The 23,303-nt window shown below is 46.2% G+C and overlaps 1 pseudogene; it reads right to left on the reverse strand.

Annotated features, from left to right (window-relative positions):
- Positions 1–8,455: 8,455 nt before the first annotated feature.
- On the reverse strand, positions 8,456–9,741 carry LOC144166941 (uncharacterized; annotated as a pseudogene).
- Positions 9,742–23,303: the final 13,562 nt, after the last annotated feature.

Raw genomic sequence — 23,303 nt, forward strand, 5'->3', positions numbered from 1 at the left:
TGCAGTGAAGCTCGAAGGATGTGCGCTGCAGTTTAGCAAAATGAACATAAAATTGAATTTTTAACACCGTTTCGAATAATCAACATCCTCTAATGATACAACTTCTGTACTGCGATTTGGCTGTAATATTAGACTTTATAAATGTATGTTTCAAAAATCGGTGGGTCAAAAAGTTCAAGTAAATAATCAGCTGACATTGAGCTTTAATGGAATGTCTCATAGAACGGAGCTTGGAAAGCACGAATGTTTCTTACCGTAATTGTGTGTCATACTGTGCCATATGTGGCTGCACACCTGCAGCGCCATTTGTGAACCGAGGATGATGCACCCTTTTTGTACCCCTTTAGGTGGGTGCTTTTGCAGGAAAAGCTCCTACCTATGATATTTTGGGCAGAAAAGGGTGCTCCTGCGGCGAAAGAATCCAAGCACCCTAAAGGGTGTGCTTGGATTCTGGCGGTACTTGTCCGTGCTAAGCGCAAGATATGGTTTGGACATTCCAAGCTCTGGCCCGCCGAACGCAAAGTAATGCCTTGACTCCAACGCGAGTGCTTTTAATAACAACTTTGATGACACCACTGTTGAGAATCAGTTGAAACGGAGCAGGCGACGCACGTCGGTGTTATATTTTTCTTCGGCGTGCGGCCGCAGTGGCACGAGCCGCGCGATCAGCCATGTTGTGGCTATTTCAGTGTTGCCAAACGAATAAATTGACAGCTAAACTTTTCAATGAATACCGGCTATAGGATGGGTCAAAGATAAATGTTCTTTATAATTCAGACTGCTGTGTCCACCTCATTGCATTCGGAGGGAAGGAAGTTCATAATTGCTTGTATCTTAATATTTGGTATGTGCTTGGCTGTAAAGTTTTAAGGGAAGTTGCCAAAATGTTTATTAATAGACACCTCAATCATAGTTTATGGTTGTGAATTAGTTTTAGTCTGAGGATTCATGCACAGAATTTTGCAAACATTCTTGTTTCTTTTATTGTGTTGCAACATTTACTGTCGATTGTAAAAGTTTGTTCGGAAAACGTGGTTTCATTCGGCTTGAGTCTCAAGATTTTTGACACAAAAGAAATTTTGCAATTTATGGTCAATAGAACTTATAAATGTGATTGTCTGCCTTTTAAAAAAGTTTTGACGACAAATACCAATACAAGTTCTCTACGGGTGCACATCACATGGGATATTGTTTTTGGAAGCTACCACCAGAAAACATGATTGCAATTGTAGTGGGGGTCCAGTTCTGTCTAGTTGTATCACTTGAATGCTAATGTGTAGTGAGCACACTGATAACGGTTTTCAGTGGTCCCTCTAGTGCACCAATGTTGTGATCGTCACGTGCATGAAATTGTGAAGTTCTATTATTTCTTCTTTTTTGGTTCAGACTACTACGTTTTTTTTGTGTCATGTCAAGTTAACCGATATTTCAAGATATCCGAGTTTGATGCCACGAGGGATCACTGTATATATAACTTAAAATTGTGCCATTAGTCATAAATTGCTGCATTTCATTTACTTACAGAGCCTCCAGACATACACCTGTCGCCATGAATTGCATTAGGACACCATGGTGATAGGTCGCAAGCCTCCAAGGCTATGGTGCTGACATGCGCAACACCATGGTACTGCGCATGCCATCACCTTTAAATAACGGTGTGAGGATGCTCAACACCCTTTATTTAGGGTGTTGAGCGTCCTCACCACCCTTTAAGGGTGTTGAGCGTCCTCACCACCCTTTAAGGGTGTTGAGCATCCTCAACACCTTTTTTTTGTTCTTACACCCTTTTTTTGTCCGTACACCCTTTTTTGCGAAATCACCTTTTAAAGGTGTTAGCCATGGGACAAGGTTTTTACACCCTTTTCGGCCAAAAAGGGTGTAAAAAAGTTTAGTGTGTAGGATTTAACGCGGCGACGCAACGCAGGCGATGAGGCGCGCCGTAGTGGAAGGCTCTGGATTAATTTTGACCACCTGGGTATCTTTAACGTGCGCCGAAATCTCGTACACACATGCGTTTTTGCTTTTTGCCTCCATCAGAAAAGCGGCCGCCGCGGCCGGGAATTGAACCCGCGACCTCGTGCTCAGCAGCGCAACGCCTTAGCCCCTGAGCCACCGCGGCGGGTAACGCCAAGATACCCAAGTCACGGAATGCGTATCACTGGACTTGTCGCGCGCAGAGCATACAGAGATAAAGTCTCCAAGAAAAACAATTATACGTTCAGTGTCCAGTAGTGCACGGATATTTTAAGAAACTCTCCTGTCGTTCGCTCGTGTCGGCGCATACACAACTACAACACGCCAATCGCGGGAGAAAAATTTAAAATCGCTAACTATGAACCGCCCTGCAAGACAAGCCGTGACAGATTCAATTGCAACGCCCAAACTCTGTTTAATTAACAGCATACACCCCCCACAAACGCCCACTGCGTGACTTACGCAAACATGGTGGTGGGCATTCAAAGTTTGCGCAATACGCTGCGTTTGCCCTTCTCCCTCAACTTTTCTTTCCTGAATCGCCACAATATAGAGTTCTTTATCAGCAACCATGCGATAAACTTGATTACGTTGCAAGGGGTGGAAGAAGAGTTAGGCTAGTACGTGGTCGCTGACGTCAATTGGCATGACACGTGAGTAGAGAATGTGCCCACCAGCGACGGAGAGCTACGACTCTGCGAAAGGTGGGGCTGGAACTGTTGCAGTTGTCTGTTGTGATTATTCGCGCCAAAAGACGAAGGAACGAAATTCAAGGATGAGACGCAGACACGATATTGCAGTAACGAAGTTTTTGATAAGTGGTCAGCTCCACGGGGTCCTTACTTACCCCCGTGATGTGTGAAAACTATGTGCGAAGGGGAGAGCCACCGCGGCTCACATCCTGTGGGACTGCAGAGTGAACCCAAGATAGGCAAGCAAGATGACGACGCTTCGCCGCAAATTGAGGCGGCGATGAAGACCTACGATCGAGAAGCACAGCTCCAGGCCGTCCAGCAGGTCTCAGCAGCTCTGGAAAGGCAGCGACCGAGCGAAACTAAGGGGAAGGGGGAAGCTCCCCCAGGAAGGGGGCGGAAGCCCTCTTGACCCGAAGGAGTAGCGAGTGAGCAAGGCCTCGAGGAGCACGACGCCCGAGATAGACATGATGGCCGCGTCGCGGTGAAGACCCGTCTTCCCAGTGGGGAGACATCTTAATTAACCGACTGCAGGCGATTCAATAAAGTGGTTCTCTCTGTCTCTCTCTCTCTCTCTCTTCAAAGCACGCAAGCAGACACCGAGAAACACTTTTCTAGGAAATTACCATAGCCCTCTGATGCCTCAAGGAATCAATGTAGAAACGCGTTGCCGTTGTAAATACTGCCCTTCGTTGGGCATTAGGCATGTCACGAGCGATAAAAGTACCGCTCCTCCTCCGCCGAACACTTCCTGCTCCCTCTTTGCTTCTTTCGAAAGAGCTGGAAACATCGGGACTCTGCGATTTACCGTATCGGACTCACCGAGGATAGTCCGCAGGTAGTCCGAAGATTCTCCATGCGATAGGAATACATATGAAAAGTTCGCGTCGCATCTGACAGATGGCGCCACCAGTCCACGGCGCGCGCGCCGCTCGTGGGACCTTGTTCTCGTCGGTTGCACTTGGTCTCTGCAAGAGGTAGCGTCAACATCCCCCTCGCGAGGGGCACGATCAAATGCAGAGCATTTCCGGGGGCGCACGACGTTAAGTAGTTTGCGTTACGTTAATGTTGTTGCACTTGTGGCAACTGCTGACGAGAGAGCGTTCGTGAGCAGTAATTTGAATGAGTCAAGGATATAACGCGCATCCGTAGTCTCCCATACTATGTCGGCTTTGTGGCGCAGTGGGTAGAGCACCATGTACATTGCGTTCCGCCCGCAGGGTCGAGGGATCGAAACATGGCGCCGGATAGTATTTTTTTTTATATAGTAGCGAGGGGTGCGGTGCGGACTACGGACGTCAACGCGGGTGACATCGTGAGTTACTGAAATGCTCTGCATTTAAAACGAATGCCGGATTGCTTCTCGGGGAGTCCGCGGTGAGTCCGAGACGGTAAATCGAAGGGCCACACTGTAAATAGTCACGTGGCCTCAGGACGCTCGACTTCCCGTCTGCAAATCCTGCCAACGCCGCCTGTGCATTGATCCTGCTTTTCTATGGCACTATGGATCCGAACCTTAAAGAAAGGTAGGCCTTACTCTGCCGGCCGCAGCGAGTGGTTACCGTTTTGTGTAGGCCCTCGGGTGGCCGAGTTTTTCAACTTTTCGTCTGCCCTTGGTCGCGCCCTAGTCGTACCGGTTTTTGTCCGGATGGTGCGGACGCTACGATTTGGATATTTGAGGTTTTTTAAGGGCGAATGCACTTCTTAAGCGAGCCTGAAGCGTCCGCCGCCGTCCGCATAGCAACAGCTGCGGGTGCGCGCGCTCCTCGTCTTCCTTGGAAACGGGGGGAGATGGGCGCGCGCTGCCTGGCCGCTGACATGGCACATACCCACGTGGGGGATTGGCCAAGAATCGGGCGTGAGAAGGGCTAATGCACCCGCTTAAAGGAGTACTGAAACGAAATTTCAAAGCTGAGATCCGCTCTAGCAATCAAGTACAACGACAACACAAATAGGTGTCTGTGAATAAATGCATCTTTCTTTCTTTGTAGTTGTGTGTGTGTGTGTGATCTCTCTTTCGCGAAAATTACCGAACCGCGCAAATTCAACTCGTGCATTCGCACTTTCACATTCTTCCCCTCGGGGAAATGCGGGGAATTTTTCTCCTTCCTAACTTACTGTCGGGGGTGGCGGAAGGGTCTTGGAACCTCTTTCAACTATTTATTGGTTGCTTTTTTGGGGGGGACTTTTGCTCCGCCTGCTATGCCGGCTAGGCTTGCGACGAGGACGGTTTGTTTACGTTGCAAATGCGCGTATAACGTGGCGAAAAATGCGTTTACCGAATCGATTTAAGTGTCCAAACTATCGGCGCAACCTCGCGTTCAAGCGGTTATAACCTTTAAGAGGCCATTATATCGCAGGTATTCTAAAAGATAGAAGTGCCCACCACAAGCACGAAAAAAATCTTGGCAGAGCGTGCAGAGCGGCAGAGCGTGCCTCGTTTTCAAATTACGCCAGTCGCTGGCTTTGCAACCAACGACGCAGAACGGGTAATTGATGTCTGTCCAGCGGACGCGGACAGCTCGTTTTGGAACTTCGCTGCTGAATCGGAGACGGCGCGGCAACAAGCGGTGGTCGGTAGGAAAGCCCGCACAAGAATGGAGACCGGAAACGCACCATCGTGACGTCGCGTGCGGCGTGACGTCGTTAGAAACCGAACAGCGAATGACTTTCAAAGGACGTAGCCAGGCTGAGAAAGGCTATGCAAGGTATATATAACTGGTAGCGAAGCTTCCATAGAAGCCCATACGTTCAGAAAATGGCGGCTCTTGAGCTGCTCATGGGGCTTAGCGCCATCTGTGTGAGGAGGGAACACTTCCGGCGGAACAAAAAATAAACGGGATGTGACGCAAGATCCGGTGAAAAAGTGACGTCATTTTGGTGGCACTAGCGCGAAAATTTGACTTCAAGATAGCTTTAGCAGGTCACTGATCGCTGAGAGCTCATGTCATCGCCATCCGACGCAAGTTAGCGAGCACATGGCGAGTGTGCTTGAGAACAGCGCAGCTTATAAGTCGTACAGACTTACTAGAGAAACGTACTTAAGCATACTGTCGTATGATTTGCAACATCTTGCATTTTCTCTGGAACTTTATTCTGTATTTGTCCTCCGCTGCTGTATAAAGGAAGCAGTTGTTTGCCTTGATTGCAGTGGGTGGCAAACCGGGAACCGGGCACGTATCCACATTCCCTTCACCCGAAATTTGTTTCTGCCATGGCATACAGAGCCCAAAAATGGCACCCGACCACACTTGTACACGGCCCGGCTTCCTTTTCATATCAAAAACGTTTCGCCCCCTCTCCCAGATGCAAATTTCTGCCTACGCCACGGCTTGGTTGTTTAATTGCGTCGCACATATGCGTGCGTGCCTTAAGCCTTGCCTTAAGCAGAGATTAAGGGTTATATAATGCTTTTGCGGTTTGTGTGCTTCAGTTCTAAGAAAAGAAATAACGCATAGACGTGCCATAATCATGACATTTCAATTTTATTCCAGGATAAACATAAAACAACTTTATTACACTGTACAAAATCAGCACGTGTGAGAATAAGTACAAAATGTTCGTGGGGGACTTTACCCGTAATACATAGCATTATGAGCAATGAAAGTCAACAGCACGGACTACTTCGAAACAAGAGAAAATAACCAGTGCATTGCCTTAACAAACATAAATATGGATTCGCCTGAAGGCGCACATCTAAAAAACAAAAACTGACCCTTTGCTTGTGTAAGTGCGGCAAATATGTACAATATTAACATTTTTTACCAGCAGGTAGGTACGTATGAACCTTTGTAGTTAACATTCATAATGGGCGACTTTTTTACTGTTAATGTGGTCAGATTTACACGCTTCCCAAAGAAAGCATGCGCGCTTTAAACATCTTGTTATTTATTATACAGCCTTTGTCTCAGGGTCACAGCAAAAGAAGCAAGTTAACGCGCCAGCACAACTTTGCTAATAGGATGTGGTGCATACCGCGCGATCTAAAATGGATGCATTTTTTTTTTGCAATAAGATATGACGACAAAAATGCAGGTGTACATTGTTCCAGAAGGCAGAAAAGAAAGTCCCGATGAAATAAGTAGCAACGGGTCGTCACGTTTAGCATATATGTTACCCGTTTTTTTTTGGCCCCATTAATGACATTCGTGCCATAAAAAAAAACGGAATGCATGAAGCGTGATGAGCGTTATTCTGTGGTTTTCCGCGCGCTCACGAGCGCACGAAAGAAAAGGATGAGACGCCATGGCGACACTCACCGACAAAGGCATTCAAGAATAAATGCAAAATTCATGATGTCATCCAATTAATGCATACGCGATGGAATTCATCTTTCTGAGACGCTTTAAAAAAAGAGCATCTGGTTCGGGCACCTTGTAAACCTTAAACATAGCCGTGACACTCCCACTCCCTGCTGCAAACGATCGAGTGTGGGCCCTAGAAGAGCACAATACTACATAGAAAATTATACATACGCAGAGAGTTGCCAATCAAGTACGACTCACTAGCAGCTCCGGAGTAAGGGACACCATCACCCGCCTCATTTCACATCTCGGGACAGTGCAAGACCGCCATGATAGCCCGCATGACGTACGCTCCCACATCGAAGTCAACCGATCAATCATCACAAAGACCCATTCACCCGGCTCGCGAACACGGTCGGCGCGCTCTTCAAGCTGAATAATTATCAAAAACGTGGAATCGCCAGTCAACTGCTTTCTGGTGAATAGTGCTGGCCCACGTCTGGACTTCTTCACAGCTGCAGCCTTGACTGCAATTTGCATTCTTAACGGCCAGGAGATAGGTACAGCCTCAATCATATTCGGAGTGGATGCAATGGTAAAAGAAGAAGAAATCACTCTTGCCATCTCCACAAACTCCGAAGCCCGCATCCTCACGAATTCGCTGGAGGCCTGTCGAAACTACATGCATTGTGGCGTTTGCGAACAGGCTCTCCAAATCATGAGCTTCGAAGGTTCCTACAATCAGGGACTCGCCGCAGTGAATATCGCAGCATAAGAATCACTTCCTCCTGTCGACTCTTTAGTTACGGCGACAACCTCTTCCAGCCCCCCCGATGATGATTCCTATTGGTTTCCCCTTTGAAGCGGGGTGATGACATGTCATCTTACCAAAAAGGACTAATATAACCATGTTTTACACTCTTAGTTTAATACTAGCGCTGCTTAGGGCAGGCACTAAAGCTTATTTGGCCCGAAATACTTTTTTTTCCCTGTTACAGGTGGTAACTATCCTAGGCTATATTCCCCTCTCTGCTTTTCGTCCACCAGCATTCTAATCTTCTTTTCGTCCCCTCGACAGCCTTGAAGTTAACTTCCTCTCTGATACCCTTAAATCCTAGGGCTTCTGAAAGCCCAATGTTTCCTTCATGTATATTTGGATGGATACCCTCACATTCTAACACTATGTGCCGCATAGTTTGTTTCTTTTCCGCAGACCACACATACCCCATCATTTTGTGAATACTTCCCCACAAAACTCTTAGTTCGCAGGCAACCTGCTCTAGCCTCAAAAAGCAAAGCACTACCCTGGGAGTTATCGTAGAAATTTTCCTTTCTGATGTTCATCTTCTCAGCCCTGTACATCTCTAACGACGTTTTAGCTTCCATTTTTTCCCTCCATTTATTCGTTTCAATCTGCCTTGCCCCCTCCACCCCCCCCCACCCCCGCGGCATCAACTACATACCACGACGCCACCCTCTCGGTGGTAGAGGGGCTATGGTGCTGGGTGGCTTACACGCTGGGATAAAGCACTTAAAAAAATAAACTCAATTGCTGAGTCTTTGCGCTTGCTGCATAGCTTGACGTTTAAATTGTGCACATTGAATCTCAGCATTTTTTTTCGCGCAAACCAATGCAGCCTGACTCGAGCGAAGAGATGAAACAGGGCGTCATAAACGTCCTCATTACAAACGGTTAGTGTCTTTTGGACCTCTTCGCGAAGATGCCTACACAGCGTATCCCCTACTCTGCTCGTGGACAGAAGGCTTCCAATGGCCTTTTCGAAGACATTTTCGCAGCCTTCAACAAAAGACACGAAAGGAGGGGAAGGCACTGAGAGACTTCCGAAGTCCGTTTCTGCAGCACCTTTTGCACTCAAATAAAGGAGAACTTGGTTGCCCTCGATAAACTCTGCATCTTCGACCCTAAGAATGCATTTCTGGGCTTTTCCGACACACGAATGTGATCTCAAAAACTTTGCCGCTAGGCAACCCGCAAAATAAACTACGTTATTTTGCTCTATGTCCGAGGGTTCGTCAGTGGAAGGATCATCTTCCGTCCCAAGCGACGCTATATTTTCCGTACTAGGAGCCGGACACGGCGCCGAAAGGTGAATGGGGAGGGTCGCCAAGATTGATGTCATGTCCTCGGTGCAATTAGTGTTTTCAGACACCTTGAACAGGTTACTGACCAAAAGATGCCTGAAAGCGGCCTGAAACTGACGAGCTGTGATGTTGACGTTGGCCCCTGATTTAGACCTTATAATCGAGAAGGTGTTTTCAAGCGGGTCCTGATTTATCCTCCGAGTTAGTAGATAGGCAAATCCATAATGCACGGTGAGATGGTCACAAAGCATTAAAATAGACCGCATTGTCAAACAAAACCCGCGCACACAAGGCGGCTGCCTCCGGCACCCAACAACTTCCATGTTCTCAAATACCCCAATGCACTCCTTCAGAAATTTTCTATGGACAGAGCCATTGCACATCGCAGATGCGTAAGGGGTTTTTGCCACTCTTTGGGAACTGTTGAGGCAGTCAAACAAGCGGTCTACTCTTTCGACGAACCGTGCAGTATGGATTGCTTCGGCAGGTAGCTGCTGGAAAGTTACCAACGCGAACATCGCAGCTGCGCAGTGGTTGCTAAAAACCTGTGCGGCCAACTTTACAGACATCTTTGAAGCAAATGTCAGGTTAAAATGTCTGTCGCTCAGTCTTGGGATGGAACGAATCTCATGCTCGCGGTCCATTTCGTAAGCCCGTCTGACATACTCGCTCTTCACTAGATGATCTCCTATTTTGAAATCATACTTAAACAGCATGTTTCGCAGGCACTTAAGTAAGTGAGGAGCATCGAAAAGGAAAAAGCCTCCTTCCATCGATATCCGCATACGGCTCTTCGGTCGACACAAGGCTTGCAAAAAGGGACACGTTCTGACTTCCCTGGTCACAGACAACAGCTACTGGTTCTAAGCCAGCGTCGCCAAGGGACTTACAGCATTGAAAAAGCAGATCCTTCAAAGCACTCGAAGGTGTTCCTCGATGAGCAAAAAAATAGCCAAGGGGTTGCTTCCAAGGAGTCCGGATACCTTTTGCCATAAATACAAGAGCCTTGTTGCAAAGATTACTGCCTTGCACACCCTCATATTCTTCTAGGCCTTCAAACCTGTCATGTGATGGGTTGTACGAAAGCTCTTTTTTTATGTGCATTTCATCAAAAACAATGCAACAGGCTCTGTCACTCATGGAAAAGGTAGCCGCTCTTCTCTTTACAAGGTCGAAGATTTGCGGGAAGAACCCAACCCTTAAAGGCACCCGCTTCAGCCATAACTGCAAAGATCGCACTGACGGCAGCCTCAGGAGTCGCCTGCAGTACCTATAACCCTTTGGGCTATGGAAGTAGAGCCCTAGGGCAAAGGACTTGTTTTGGCCCGACCAACGGCGACCAAAGCGGCTCACATGGTTCATCCTTAGCTGAGCCTCCACGAGTTCAGCAACAGCTGGAGACACGTGTGAGCGGACGCTCCGGACGACTTCCTGAACTGTTAGGGCTTGACGCTGCCTCTGCAATCTTGCTTGGAGCATCCGGTTCAAGTCCCGTTGTTTCCGCAGCTTCGCCTTTAGCTCCTTGGTTTTTCTCCGCACGTCGCGGTGACTCGAACAAGGCACTGCGGGAGATGCGGTTTCTTAAGGGGTGCGCTTTGTAGATGTTGAATGTATATTTATGATACTGACCACCCTTCGTGACATTGTTCTGAGCTTCAGAAATAAACATCAATATATTTTAAAGAAGCCATGCAAATGCAAAGCATTCTGATTGCGCATATTCCATTGTGAACAATTTCTCTATGGAAAAAGGATCATTCAGCCATAATACAGTGCGTGTTCTATTACCTTACATATTAGAGAAAGAATACTTCTAGAACATAAATGGTTATACTTTGCCTATTCGGACGTAACAATGCCAATGCAGAGCACACATGCAGGTGACTTACGTGGCAATCACTTTGAAAGCATTTAAATTACTGCGTCAGAAACCAAGTCGTGAAGAATTTCGCCTTCAGAGATGCATTATAGACGATGACGAGACCGATTGTGTTTAACTTTTTCAACAATGGTGGAGCAGGTACTTTTTCGGATAGTTATTGGTGCAACATTACGGCATATGTTGTATACTGTACTCTTAATTGCTGCCTTTCATATCGCTGACTCGCATAGAGGGAACATCTTGGCGTATTTTAGGGATCGCTCTACATCTCTTATTGTACGAGACTGCATTCAGCGGATTGAGGTTAAATAAAATAAATGTTTGCAGATACAGAAAACTTAACAACGCATTGAAATATAGGCTTAGGCTTAATTGAAGGGTCACTCTACGTGGCGCGCACGTTGATACACGCACAAAAAATCACAAAAATTGCTTTTCTGTCTTTGGTGTTACATAAATCTTTGCAAGTACAGTTATTTTTCTGAAAGACTATTTTTCTTATCATTAACATCTGCTTGGGCAGCAAGGTTTATTTCAGTCGCGATATTTTAACACCTCACGACGATAATAATTTAGGGACCTCTAGACAGATAGCCAACCGCAGGACGGCGCATAAACATGTGTCTTATATTCTAATTAGTTATGTAACCATTTCGAGAGTGTACTTTTGTAATATAAATTGATGAGAGTTTTTACGTGATTAGAACGTACTTTTGTACTGGTGAGCAAATTTTTGCTGTAGTTATGACTTTCATTCTTTCGGGAAACAATATAGCCCGTTGACGTTCGAAATGGCGTGCACTATGTAATTACGCTCACATTGGCTTGAAACTTCAGCAGCTACACCAGGGACAGAGTTGACTCTTGGAGTTTGTACAGCCGACGGAGCCTGTGGAGCCGCATCCGCTCTGGACTCTTGTGAAGGAACAGCGTCGTCCACGGGCGAGTTCTTCCAGTGTTCTGCGAATTAGGGAGATAACATGGTGCAGTATAGCACGTCGAACGAGGAACAAAAGAAAAATGAAGAAGTGATGACAGCGGCACAGAGTGCACCGGCCAGGAGATACCTGGGACTTCCTGGGGAGGAGCTACGCATCCATGTGATGGACGGACGTATGTGTGGTCACAGTGATCCCTCACTGCGCTGCACCCTGCAATTTTTTTAGTTTGAACTTATTGTTCGAGAACAGTGGTGTTTTCGCTGTATTTACGTTGCTTAATTAAGCTTCGAGGGGCAAAGTTACCTTCTACTCCAGAGAATTCTGCCTTGGAGGCGCTACCTTCAGGTAGTCGGATGAATGTCGGCTCGAGAAGCCACGGAGCCTGTGTAGCCGCGTTATCTCTGGCCTCGTGTGGAGGAACGGCGGTGTCCACGGGCGAGTTGTCCCGGTGTTCTGCGAATTAGGGAGATAAACATGGTGCAATATAGCCCGTCGAACGAGGAACACAAGAAATGAAGAAGTGACGAGAGTGGCGCAGAGAGTACATCGGCCAGGAGATACCTGGGACTTCTTGGGGAGGGGCTACGCTTCCATGTGATGGACGTGCGTATGTGTGGTCACAGGGATCCCTCATTGCGCTGTATCCTGCAGTTTCTTTATTGGTGGTGGGGGGGGGGGAGGGGAGAGGGTCACTTATTGTAGGGCAGCAGTAGTGTTTTCGCTCTGTAAAAAGCAAAATTACCTTCTACACTGGATACTGTGCGCACGGTCTCATCCGGCAGTTAGCAGCCCATGGACGAGGCATTACTTGGGACGTACGAGCTCACGCGGCCTGGCAAACCCGACCCTGAAGACACAATGCCAAAGATTTCTTTCACGCCACGTGAATCTGCGTGAAACGCTGAAACGAAACTCACCTTCACTTTTCGAAGGCTGGACATGATTATGGCCACGGTCACCACACGTGTCGTCATGGGAATTAGATCCAGTGCCTGCTAGAAAGATGTAGTATGCACGTATTGTATCTTAATTTTTACTTCGGAGTAAATTCATTAATTCTGAAGATTCTGTTCAAGCTGTTGGTTCCATCAAGTATATCGATGTATCAACCCTGCTATATTAAATATAAACACACTATTTTTCGTAGGAATAAATGTGCACGCATGCCAATTGTAGCGAGAAAGACGGCTCAGCGATCTACTCACCGATAACCGGAAATATGGTAGGCACTGCATCTTGACGCAGAAAACCGGGCCGCAGGAATGCAGATTCACGAAAGTGCAGCGCGCACACCACTCTGAACCGCAGCTGTCCCGGCGTCTTATCAAGTAGGCATGGGTTTCTGCAGAAGTTCACCCAGGATTCACGCCTGCAATTTCATGGTTGCATTGGTTAGGCAAGTGTCGCAACAGATAAGCAAAAAGATAGAAAGAAAAGGATCAATGCAAAAGAAAGCGATGTCAGTAAGTAAAAACACATATAACGGGAAAGATGGGGCAGCAGCACAGCACAGAGCAGCACAACACAATACTGCGATGGAAGGATTGCTTGCGCATGCAAGCGCCGGGAGTAACAATCACTACAAGCGTTGTAATGCTATAGAGAAGGCACTGAGATAGACAATTAAAGCAAGTCGTTTGAACCCGAATGGCGCACAATACTTGTGCTATTGGAATACGCTGACAAGTCCTCGAGTATTTGACACCACTTGCTCCGACCCAAACCTCAGAGGAAATAAAGCGATAACTCTGATATAACTTAAAGCTTTAGACCCTTTCTTTTTTCAAAGCACAACGACGTCCCCTTACACAATCCCTCGCGCACGTATTAGCAGTACTATAGGTTTTCGTTACCTTGAGGAAATAAGAGGAAAACGGTGCAGTGAAACGCCAGGCGTACGGGAGTTGCTGTTGCAACCTTGTACAGCACATCGTTTTCGTGGGTACCGAGAAAAGCGCTCCGTGCCAACCGTTGTCAGCATCACCCTGCCGGACACCGTGACCGTCGGGCACGGTACTAAATGTGTTCACCCGCGACACAAAGCACCTCGCAACTCCGCAGACAGGAAAAATTAAGTTGACATCAAATTAATAAGGAAAAAGGAATGTGAATGCGCAACACCAAAACACGTGAGGGGCGTTTCCTAGCAGACGAACTTTGCGCGCGCATTTCCGAACACTACAAGGACTGCATCACAGAGCAATTGTATGTTCTGGCATGTCCCATTTTTCAGAGGGCGCTAACAAAAAGAGGTTTTAAAGAATGAATAACATTTTCATTAATTCTTTGTATACTATGCCTAAATAAATGTGATTCAGAAATAAATATGGTTTGTAAAATATAAATATTGTTTTATTGTTCAATAAACTAGGTTTTTTGTTATTGGTGTTTGTTCCCTCCTCACATAGTCGCGCTTCAATCGCCACTCCCATAACCCCCCATGTTGATGTCGCTGGCAATAGGTTCTGAACCGCTTTTTGGCCGAGCCTTCGCTACCATTTATATTTACCTTGGGCTATGTTTAAAAATTGCTTACAAATTATACGTAGAGCCAGAGTCCTTCAATGCCTTTCTGGTCATGACACTTAGTCATGACACTTAGTCATGACTCTGGTCATGACACTTTCTGGTCATGACAATGCCTTTCTGGTCATGACACTGGTCATGACCTCCCCTAGCCGTCACGCTAGGGGAGAGCTTCGTACGCTGCCCAGGGAGGCCGCGCCGCGGCCCTGGTGTTGATCGGAGGGAAGCCGGGGGCGTGTTCAAAGCGCGTTTGGCAGGGAACAGACCACGGAGTAGGATAAACAGACGCCCGCCGCCTTATCAGCAGGGCGCTTCGCTTCACGTGTCGTGGGCCGCTCAAATGGACTTGTCATTTTGTGAGTGGCGACAAAAATTTGGTGCGAACGGGCATGCTGCTACGGGCCGGCGATAAAATTCGGTCGGTCGTCGGTATCTAATTCTCTTAATAGAAATCCTATTGCGCCTAAACCCACGCTGGCCGTTCATATGAGCAAGACGGGCTATTCCAGCTATCCTAGCCCCCAGAAAAAAAAAGGATAACGCTCCTCCTCCTTTCCCTCTTCCTTTTTTTACCGTCGCATTTATTTTCCGCACAGCTTAGCAAACGGCGTCAGATGGTGCGAAAAGCAACTTCACTCCAGACTGAGACGTCGCCTCGGTAGCTATCAAAATAACTAACAGTGCTGGCATGACGGTGTACTTGAGGGGAGGCGTAGGTAAAGGAGCACACACGGAAAGGCGATCGGCGATAAAGCCCGGTACTGGAAACGGGAATTCTTTTTCTTACAATTTTCATTTCCCGCATCACCGTATACGTCACCGCGGGAAGTTTGAAATCTTTAAGGTTGAGACGCAACGTGGTGCCAACCGGCTGAACTAGAAGCTTCCTGTCCCAGATTTCTGGATATGTACTCGGAGGTTGATACAGCGTACAAACTAACAAAGTAAAGAAAGGCACATTAAGAAAGGTACATTCTTCGATTCACAGACGTGTTGTTGCTTAGTTTCAACTGAGCGAACGAATCGCGACGACCCGTCGGCGGCCGGCTGAGTAAACGCTGGTCCGACTGACTCTGTCGGAAGGTCGGCGAGCCGTGCAGCAGCGCAGCATATTGCCAGCTCATCTCCTCCTGACGTTACACGAAAACACCACAGAAAATGGGCGAGGGTGCAGAGAGGAGGACATCATTTTCGAATTGATTTTTCTACTTAATAAATTCGCGCAAACGCGCTCAGAGTGGTCGAAACATGTCCTATGGACTCCGGACTACAATTCGCGCTAGTAATCCCGCAATGTTTACAAATCACTTCAGTGTCCCTTTCATAGAGAAGGGCTTGCGTTCGGGCTAGTTGGTATTCCATAACGTTCATCTTAAGCGCACAAAAAACGCGGACACAGAAGACAAGGACAAGCGCTACTTCTAACTGAATTTTATTAAATCAGGGTGAAATATACAGCAGAAAAAATATAAGAGATACAGAAAAGGTTACGATTATATAGTGATTAAAATAACGAAATCGCTTGACACTGTCCCACACGTGTGAGTCATTATCACGACCAGTTGTTTTTTTTAAGAACGCTGCCTCTTTATCGGACAAGGCTACCGATGTCATACCCACTCGAAATCATCCAGTTGCATTTCAGCTGCCTCTACTATCTCACGCGTGCGCTGATCAGAGTCCTGCAACAATATCACAGAGTTTGGAAAGTACGGCTCACACTTGTGGCATTCACCGCAGCGAATTTACAGGTTCCCATACTTTCTTTTTTTACGTTATTTTATGTTAGCGCAATCGGGAGTTGACGCACCGTGCCGTCTGCCGCACATATACCCTTCCGCAGGCTAACGGAACACCGTACACAACCCCTCTATCGCATTTCAGGTACTTGTTTGTGTGTCCAATGTTACAGCCAGCATATTCTTTTTGTACAGGACATGTACGTCTGCAGAGCCTCTCGAGCTTGATTAGTGCGGACATTGCAACGCGAATGCTACTCCTCTACCCTATTTTCTTTAGGCGATGTGAGATACCGTGCAAATATGGTATGACCGCCGTCTTACGGCGCTCGTTGCAGTCATGCGCACTTGTTTCAGCTGCTTTTATTGCCTGTTTCTCACGCCTGCGGAGAGCCTCAACGACGGCCACAATGACGTGCTCAGGATACCCGTACCGTATCAGCGGAGAGACCTGCGCCTCCACAGCGCTGTGCACGTGGTGGACACAGGATTTCTTGAGAGCATTGCTGAAGCACATCGTTGCTACTGAGCGTTTCACCAGTTTGGTGTGTGCATAAATGGCAAGAGGGGCATAAATGGCTGCGGGGTGCGTAATTCCAGCAAACCTGGTCGCCAGAAAACATGACGCTCATGTCCAAGAAGCGCACGCGTGTGATAGTAGAGGCAGCTAAAATGCAACTGGATGATTTCGAGTGTGTCAGATGACATCGGTAGCCTTGTCCGATAAAGAGGCAGCGATCTTAAAAAAAACAACTGGTCGTGGTAATGACTGACAGTGATTCCGTTATTTTAATCACGGTGTAATCGTAACCTTTTCTGTATCGCTTATCTTTTTGCTGCTATATATTTCATCCTGATTCAATAAAATTCAGTTGGATGTAGCGCTTGTCCTTGTCTTCAGTGTCCGTGTTTTTGTGCACTTAAGTTGAACGATCCTAATGGTGCTAAGATGCTCACCGGCTCTCCTTGTATTGTTGTACTATTCGTAAGCCCTGTTGCATATTTTAAATGCCTTTTCAACCAAACCTCAATCTCGCAATGCTCTAAACACAATTTAAATAAAGTTTTTATAAGAATGCCGCATCCACTTCAGTGTTTCAATTCAATATGAACCAAATTCAAGCTTACCACCCCAATATTGCTTATACTCACGGCATAATTTTGTATTTCTTCCCGTAGCTACCATAAACTTCCCCTAGGTAACATGGAAAATATACCATTGGCGGCATTGCAGTTAGGTCCGGTAACAAACTTCCGCTTGTTTCTCAAATTCACATTAGGTGGATCTGGCTCTTTTGGAAGAAAAAACGCCTCATACGTTCTTGAAATGTGGTCAGATAATCTGGAGTGGTATCCGGAGGCCCGTAGCACGCGTACAAAAGAAAACTATGGCCCGAACACGTATTCTCTAGTGGTAAACATTAAAGATTGCTTGTATTCTAGCTTCTATTGGACAGCCACGCCCCCCCCCTCCCCCCGGTGGTCCTGTTTTAAAAAAACACGTTGTAATGGGGCGGGCAAACTTCAGCTTCATTTTCACCTCTTAACCAGGTTTTAGTTATTACGGCGATGTGCGGATCCTGTTCCATCAATTGCGCTTCCAGTGTATCTCTCTTATTACTGACACTGCATGCATTTATATGCAGTAGCCTTATTTGTGTTTCGCTAACCAAATTTTTAAATTTTATTCGAGACGGTGTGATCCTCGCAGTGAGAGAATCGGCAGAGCGTACAGCTGCGTAATTGATATACCTTTTATTTAGCTCTGCCACAGCGCTTGGATTCGCCTTTTTGGTTGATTTGGTTTTGCGATTTCGATTTGTATAGACAGGCACTGTATCATTTCTTTTTGTCATCGCAGATGTAGTTCTTCTTGTTTAGGTATAATTTATCGAAAATGAGCGTAGTCTTCTTGTCATTATCGCGGTTTCCCTTGGAAATGTCCTAGAGAAATCTTCTGAACTGAACTGAACATGAACTGAACCCTTTCAGTGTTTTTGAACAATCCTCGCCTATCGAGTAGTTTTTGCCTTTTAGTTAGCTCCCATATTTAAAAATAGAAAACTTTGTGCCTTGAATCCAGCAGCTTGAAAATTACTGGCCTTGCTTTTCCCGTGATATCTTCCCAGCTAGTCACTGCGCTCTAATACCACGTATTACAAAGTAAGAATGCCTTTGATTATCTCTTTGTTAACAGTACGCTCCAACAAGTCCCTACTTTCTTCCTCAGCTTGATGTTGTCTATAAATGACGAGGTTAGGTATTCGATTCTGCATGTCGTCTATTCGGATCTCATGGGTATTAATCGTAGTAGTGATGCAATCATTCTGTTTCTGGCTTGAGGTGTTTTTTTTTAAGTCGGAAGCCTGCTTAGCTGGACCGGTGGCTTCGTGTCAAAAAACTAAAGCATTTCTCCGTAGACCGCTTGGTCGACCGAAATACTCTGATAAGATACTGTGGACACACGGCGCATGCGTGAAACCCGCCTTCCATTGTGCAGAACGGTTACGTGAAAATCGCGAAAAAGGAACGCTTCTAGATAATGCCAGATACGCGCGTCGATTATAAAGAAGTAGTACAATAGTACACCTTTATCTTAATAACCACCTGTCGGTGTACGCTTAGATAGTTCGCAGATGCGTCGCCTTAGTGCGCAAAAAGCAAAAAAATTGCCACACGGTTTCGTTTTTCGTTTGGGAGTTGCGTCTTTGAAGGTTTGACAATCAATTGGGCGCACTTTTCTTGGATTGGACGAAGCTTTCGCGCTTCTCTCAGTTTTGTTTAGAAAGACATGGCAACGGTTTTACAAGAGTTGCTGTAACATTTTCGGCAATATCTCCTGTTTAATTTTTCTTTTATGTCCTTAGTATCTTTAGCGATTGGTTTAGATGCTTTGCAGTTTTTGCCATGCGGAGCCGGGGTTGGACTCAATGTCTTCTCTTAGAAACAGCATCTTCCGGCAAGGAGAAGCAACATCATACAGCAAGCAAGAAATCACTGAGCCGAAATACCGTTGGCACGGCGCCGATCACGAATGGGTCACTAGAGCAAAATAACTTTCCGTAGTATTTTCTGACCTGTAAAAAGAACAGAGACGGATTAGCAGTGATCCGCATGTTCATTATGCCACCTTGTACTGAGATGTGCATAATGATATTAGTCGCTTTTGTAACTTCAGTAATTTCTGGTATAATGGGACACGGGTCCCTGTCTAACTTGTTATTGCAGATTCAGACTAAGAAGGCCACCAGCGTTCGAACATGTAAATATGCTACTGGAAAGCAATAGAGACATCTAATTTGAGTAAAGGCGAAATTGGCTGTAGTTAACAATCATGACGTAATTTATTGCATAAACGGCATAAAACACTCACGTTCCTCATGATATGGCTGATAGAGGACAGCCACCTGCGTTTTTCCTTTGAATGTGGGCTGCCCTAAAATGCGGGACGCAGTACAAGGATCTGATGGGTGGGTTATACGTGCTCACTGAGTGAAAAAGCTACAGGATCACGACAAAGAGAAGCAATCAAATTAAACCAGTCAGCCAGTAACAAATTAACTCCGAGTGGGGAAGAAATACAAGCTTAGACGTTCTTTTAAAAGAGTTAATGCAGCCTCTAAACTGTACTGCGCCCTCGGCGCAATTCTTACCAAATAGACGCGAACCCCCCAGTCACTGTCGGAGTGCTTACCTATGTCTGCGTCCAAGCGATAGGTACACCTCAGGCTACACGTTTTCTCTAGGATCTTCTGGTGCCGTGCGCTTGCTTTGTTTTTTAATGGAACGAAGGGATGATGCCACGGAAGACCCATATAAAAGACTGCGTCTGCTGTTCTATATAAGCGGTGCACGGGAATGAAGAAAGGCATTGCTGAAAGAAGCTTGTTTTCGGTTAGACTACAAATAAACAAAATCTTACTCAATGCGGGCTTTTTGTGGCATTCAATGATGTTTCGAAGAAGATCTAAGCTGATTACGAGAATGTTCGCTACCTCTCGCCTTAGAAAATGCCAACGCCTTAAAACGAGTTATTTTGAGAATGATCATTCCACCTTGTACAACGGCAGCCTTTTGCAGCAGGGCATCAGCGAGGTTAGTTGGTGCGGCATAGCTTAAGTGGGAAAAGGCTTAGATTTCTTAAACTTTCAAAAAATCTTTTTTAACATCTTTGGGAACTATTTCACAATGTAATGCCTTGAAAGGGCGGCTTGTGGTTCGTCCTGGCAACAGAACGACGAGCCTATATCTCGAATATGAGACTAGCTTTCGCGAGCAATTGGCGATTAGCTGTGCGTTCTACGCTGGATTATTTTGTAAAGCGGCTGTGCTATTATAATGTCGGTGAACACCACTCACTAAGGCGTTACTAATAAGCACCAATGAATCACTATCAGCTCCGAATCATACGCAGGCTTCACGACGTGAATCTCGGACACAAACCTGGCACGTATACAGACGGATTGTGCGAGATTGCACTCTTATCAGGAATGATGGAACTCTTCATTGTGAACTGTAACTGTCGCACACAAAAAAAAAATAATCTACAAGCGCATAGGAAACGGGAAGCCACCGCTACTAACGCGACAACTCCTTCATGCCGCAGTTGCCTTCGAAGGGTGTCACTAGGGGGGCTTTGGTGGCAGCCACGCAGTCGGCGGTAATCTGTCGCAGTCCGTGGCAAGCTAAAAGGAGAAACAGAAGTTCCTCTTCGCACTTATTACAGCCACCGAAAATTATGCCGCGACGCCCGAAATGATGCGGAACCACAACTTGGTTTTCTTAACACTTAAGTAGACAGCTGAAAAGCCGGACGGTAATATATTGTTACGGGAAGCAGAAAAGGGACACCGGCACATAGCTGCAGGAGATCCGCGACGAAGACGATGAAGCATTGTGTGGCACGGGCTCAGCTCGACCTGTCATGGCCACCTGTGCATAGTTCATCCATGTAAATACATAGCTGCTCCATCGTCCAATATTCGTCTCATCTTTACCTCGTCGCCACGTAACTGTTGCGGGTACGTAAAGTACATCTATACACATTATTGGACAAAATCTTTCCAGGAAGTTACATAAACAAAACTACAATAGAAAGGAAACAGAAAAATACATACCAATTTGTTTCGTATTTTACTCTGACATTTCTATATACCGATACTCTTTATTTTTCCGGTACCATGTATCTATCGCACCAACAGTATGTTTTACCCCTAGTGAACAATATAAGCACGGTGCCGAATTGAGCGGGTTGGTAATTCACCTTAACAATACAGCGCATTAGAAACAAGAAGTTAAGCTGAGGCACACAGGAGGAACGCTCGTCCTATGTGCCTCGGCTGAAGTCCTTGTTTCTCTTGCGCTGTATTGTTAAGGTGAATAATATAAACTCCCGCTTCCCGCCCCCTTTCGAATAATGCGCAAGAACAGTTTGGAGCCACACCTTTTTATATGAATAAATCAGGCAGTTCTCTCTAAAAGATGGTTCCTGTAAAGTTTTGCGAGCTACGAACGATGCCCCGTCTTCCCCTTATCCTTTAGAATAACTCTAATGAATGGGTACAAACTCTACAATCAGTGCCCCACTTTCAATTTTTGTTGAACTGAAGCTCACTGCCCAAGAACTCTACACAACGTTTGAATCTTAACCCCTTATTTTTCCTATGACCACTCCTACTCTTGTTGTCCCGTCATGACTGCTTGATTTTTTTCTTAATAGATATTGTCAACTGATCAATTCCTTGTTCACACTGCAGGTGGTGTTGCTTTGCCTTCGCCTGGTGACACCTGGTTGTTAAAATGTATTACACCCATTAGTTTCGCTTACGTTCCACAAATCTCTTTTCCCGATAAATTTCTAGAGTACGCCGTCCAGAGTAGAATACAACTGGCGGCTAGAAGAGGACTTGGGCTCATTGCTCTGTCTTTGTAAGCTTGGAATGGCGAACAATGTTGCGAACACGTTTAAAATTCGACACGAGCCGTGTATGCTCGTATGCGGCACGTCGTGTAAAATGATTTAGGTTGATTAAGCATAAGTAACCCAACCCTTCAACCTGCGGTATGCCTACTTTTCATTTTTTGGCGACCGTTGCGTAAAAAGAAATTTTTGAAATCCTTAAGAACTGTTTCATTTATATATAAAGCGAAGAATAAATAGGCTATTACGCAACAAATTGCACCATGCTTTGCGGTTTTCTTGGTCGGGACAGGAATACAATGACAAAAACAAGAGTTTGTACCAAACCGGGCGCACACGGTGCCATGCGTCAAGCTCCGCCTCGTATTAGCCGCGCACATTACCATTTGTATTTTGGCATGGTCCAATTTCGGTGTTTATTGCCGAAGAGAACCACACACTTGCCGTTGCACGGCTGTTCTGTGTTTTACTTGCAAACGGTTATAGAGTGAAACCTCGTTAAATCGTACCTGACTGGGCGCGAAGAAAGTACCTACTAACCGGAACTACGGCTTATACGAATGCATTAGCTTAAAGGGAAACCGAGCCGGGGATTCGGCTTAACTACGTATATAAAGAAACTACGGCTTAAGCGGGTACGGTTTAACGAGATTCCACTATACTTCCTTTCGCAATGTGCTTACAGCCTCAATAAGTGCGTTATCTTGTTTTCCCACTTATTCGCCTATTTTTGACTCTTTGGTAGCGAGTTAAAACTCCTGGGCTATTATTATTTCTGCCCACTCGTACCGACCAATCTTGTCAGAGGAGGTTTCTATGGTGGCATGCCTCGGAACTTCTGCGTTTCCTAGACATTGTCGGCTACTTTCTCCTCGATGGCGTTAGCGAATGAAGGCACCATGTCCCTGGCTCATTATTCTTGCCGCACATCTGGGAATTTGGTAGGAGGCGAAAATCGCAATATCGGGGCACGCCTCGGTGCCCTGAGTGGCACGCGGCGACAATCCCCATGACGACTCAATCCTGGCGGCAATTCCGGAGCTCGTATCGAGTCTATTAGCACACGATGCGAGGTGGGGGTCGCGTTAGCGGAACCGCGCTGCATTAGTGGCACCGTTTCTCCCAGGAGACGAGACGTCCTTGTCCGCAATACGGTTTTGAGACTCCAATGTCACCGTAAAGAACGAGTGGTTTGGAGATAAAGGACGCATCATCTGTAGGAGAAAGCAGCTGCTCAACTTCGGGTGCACACCACCGATACCAGCGTCGTCAAACTCACAAA

This window comes from Haemaphysalis longicornis, unplaced genomic scaffold (genome assembly GCF_048455015.1).
Source record: "Haemaphysalis longicornis isolate Haplotype H1 unplaced genomic scaffold, Haemaphysalis longicornis Haplotype H1 scaffold_2, whole genome shotgun sequence".
Classification (NCBI taxonomy): Eukaryota; Metazoa; Arthropoda; class Arachnida; order Ixodida; family Ixodidae; genus Haemaphysalis; species Haemaphysalis longicornis.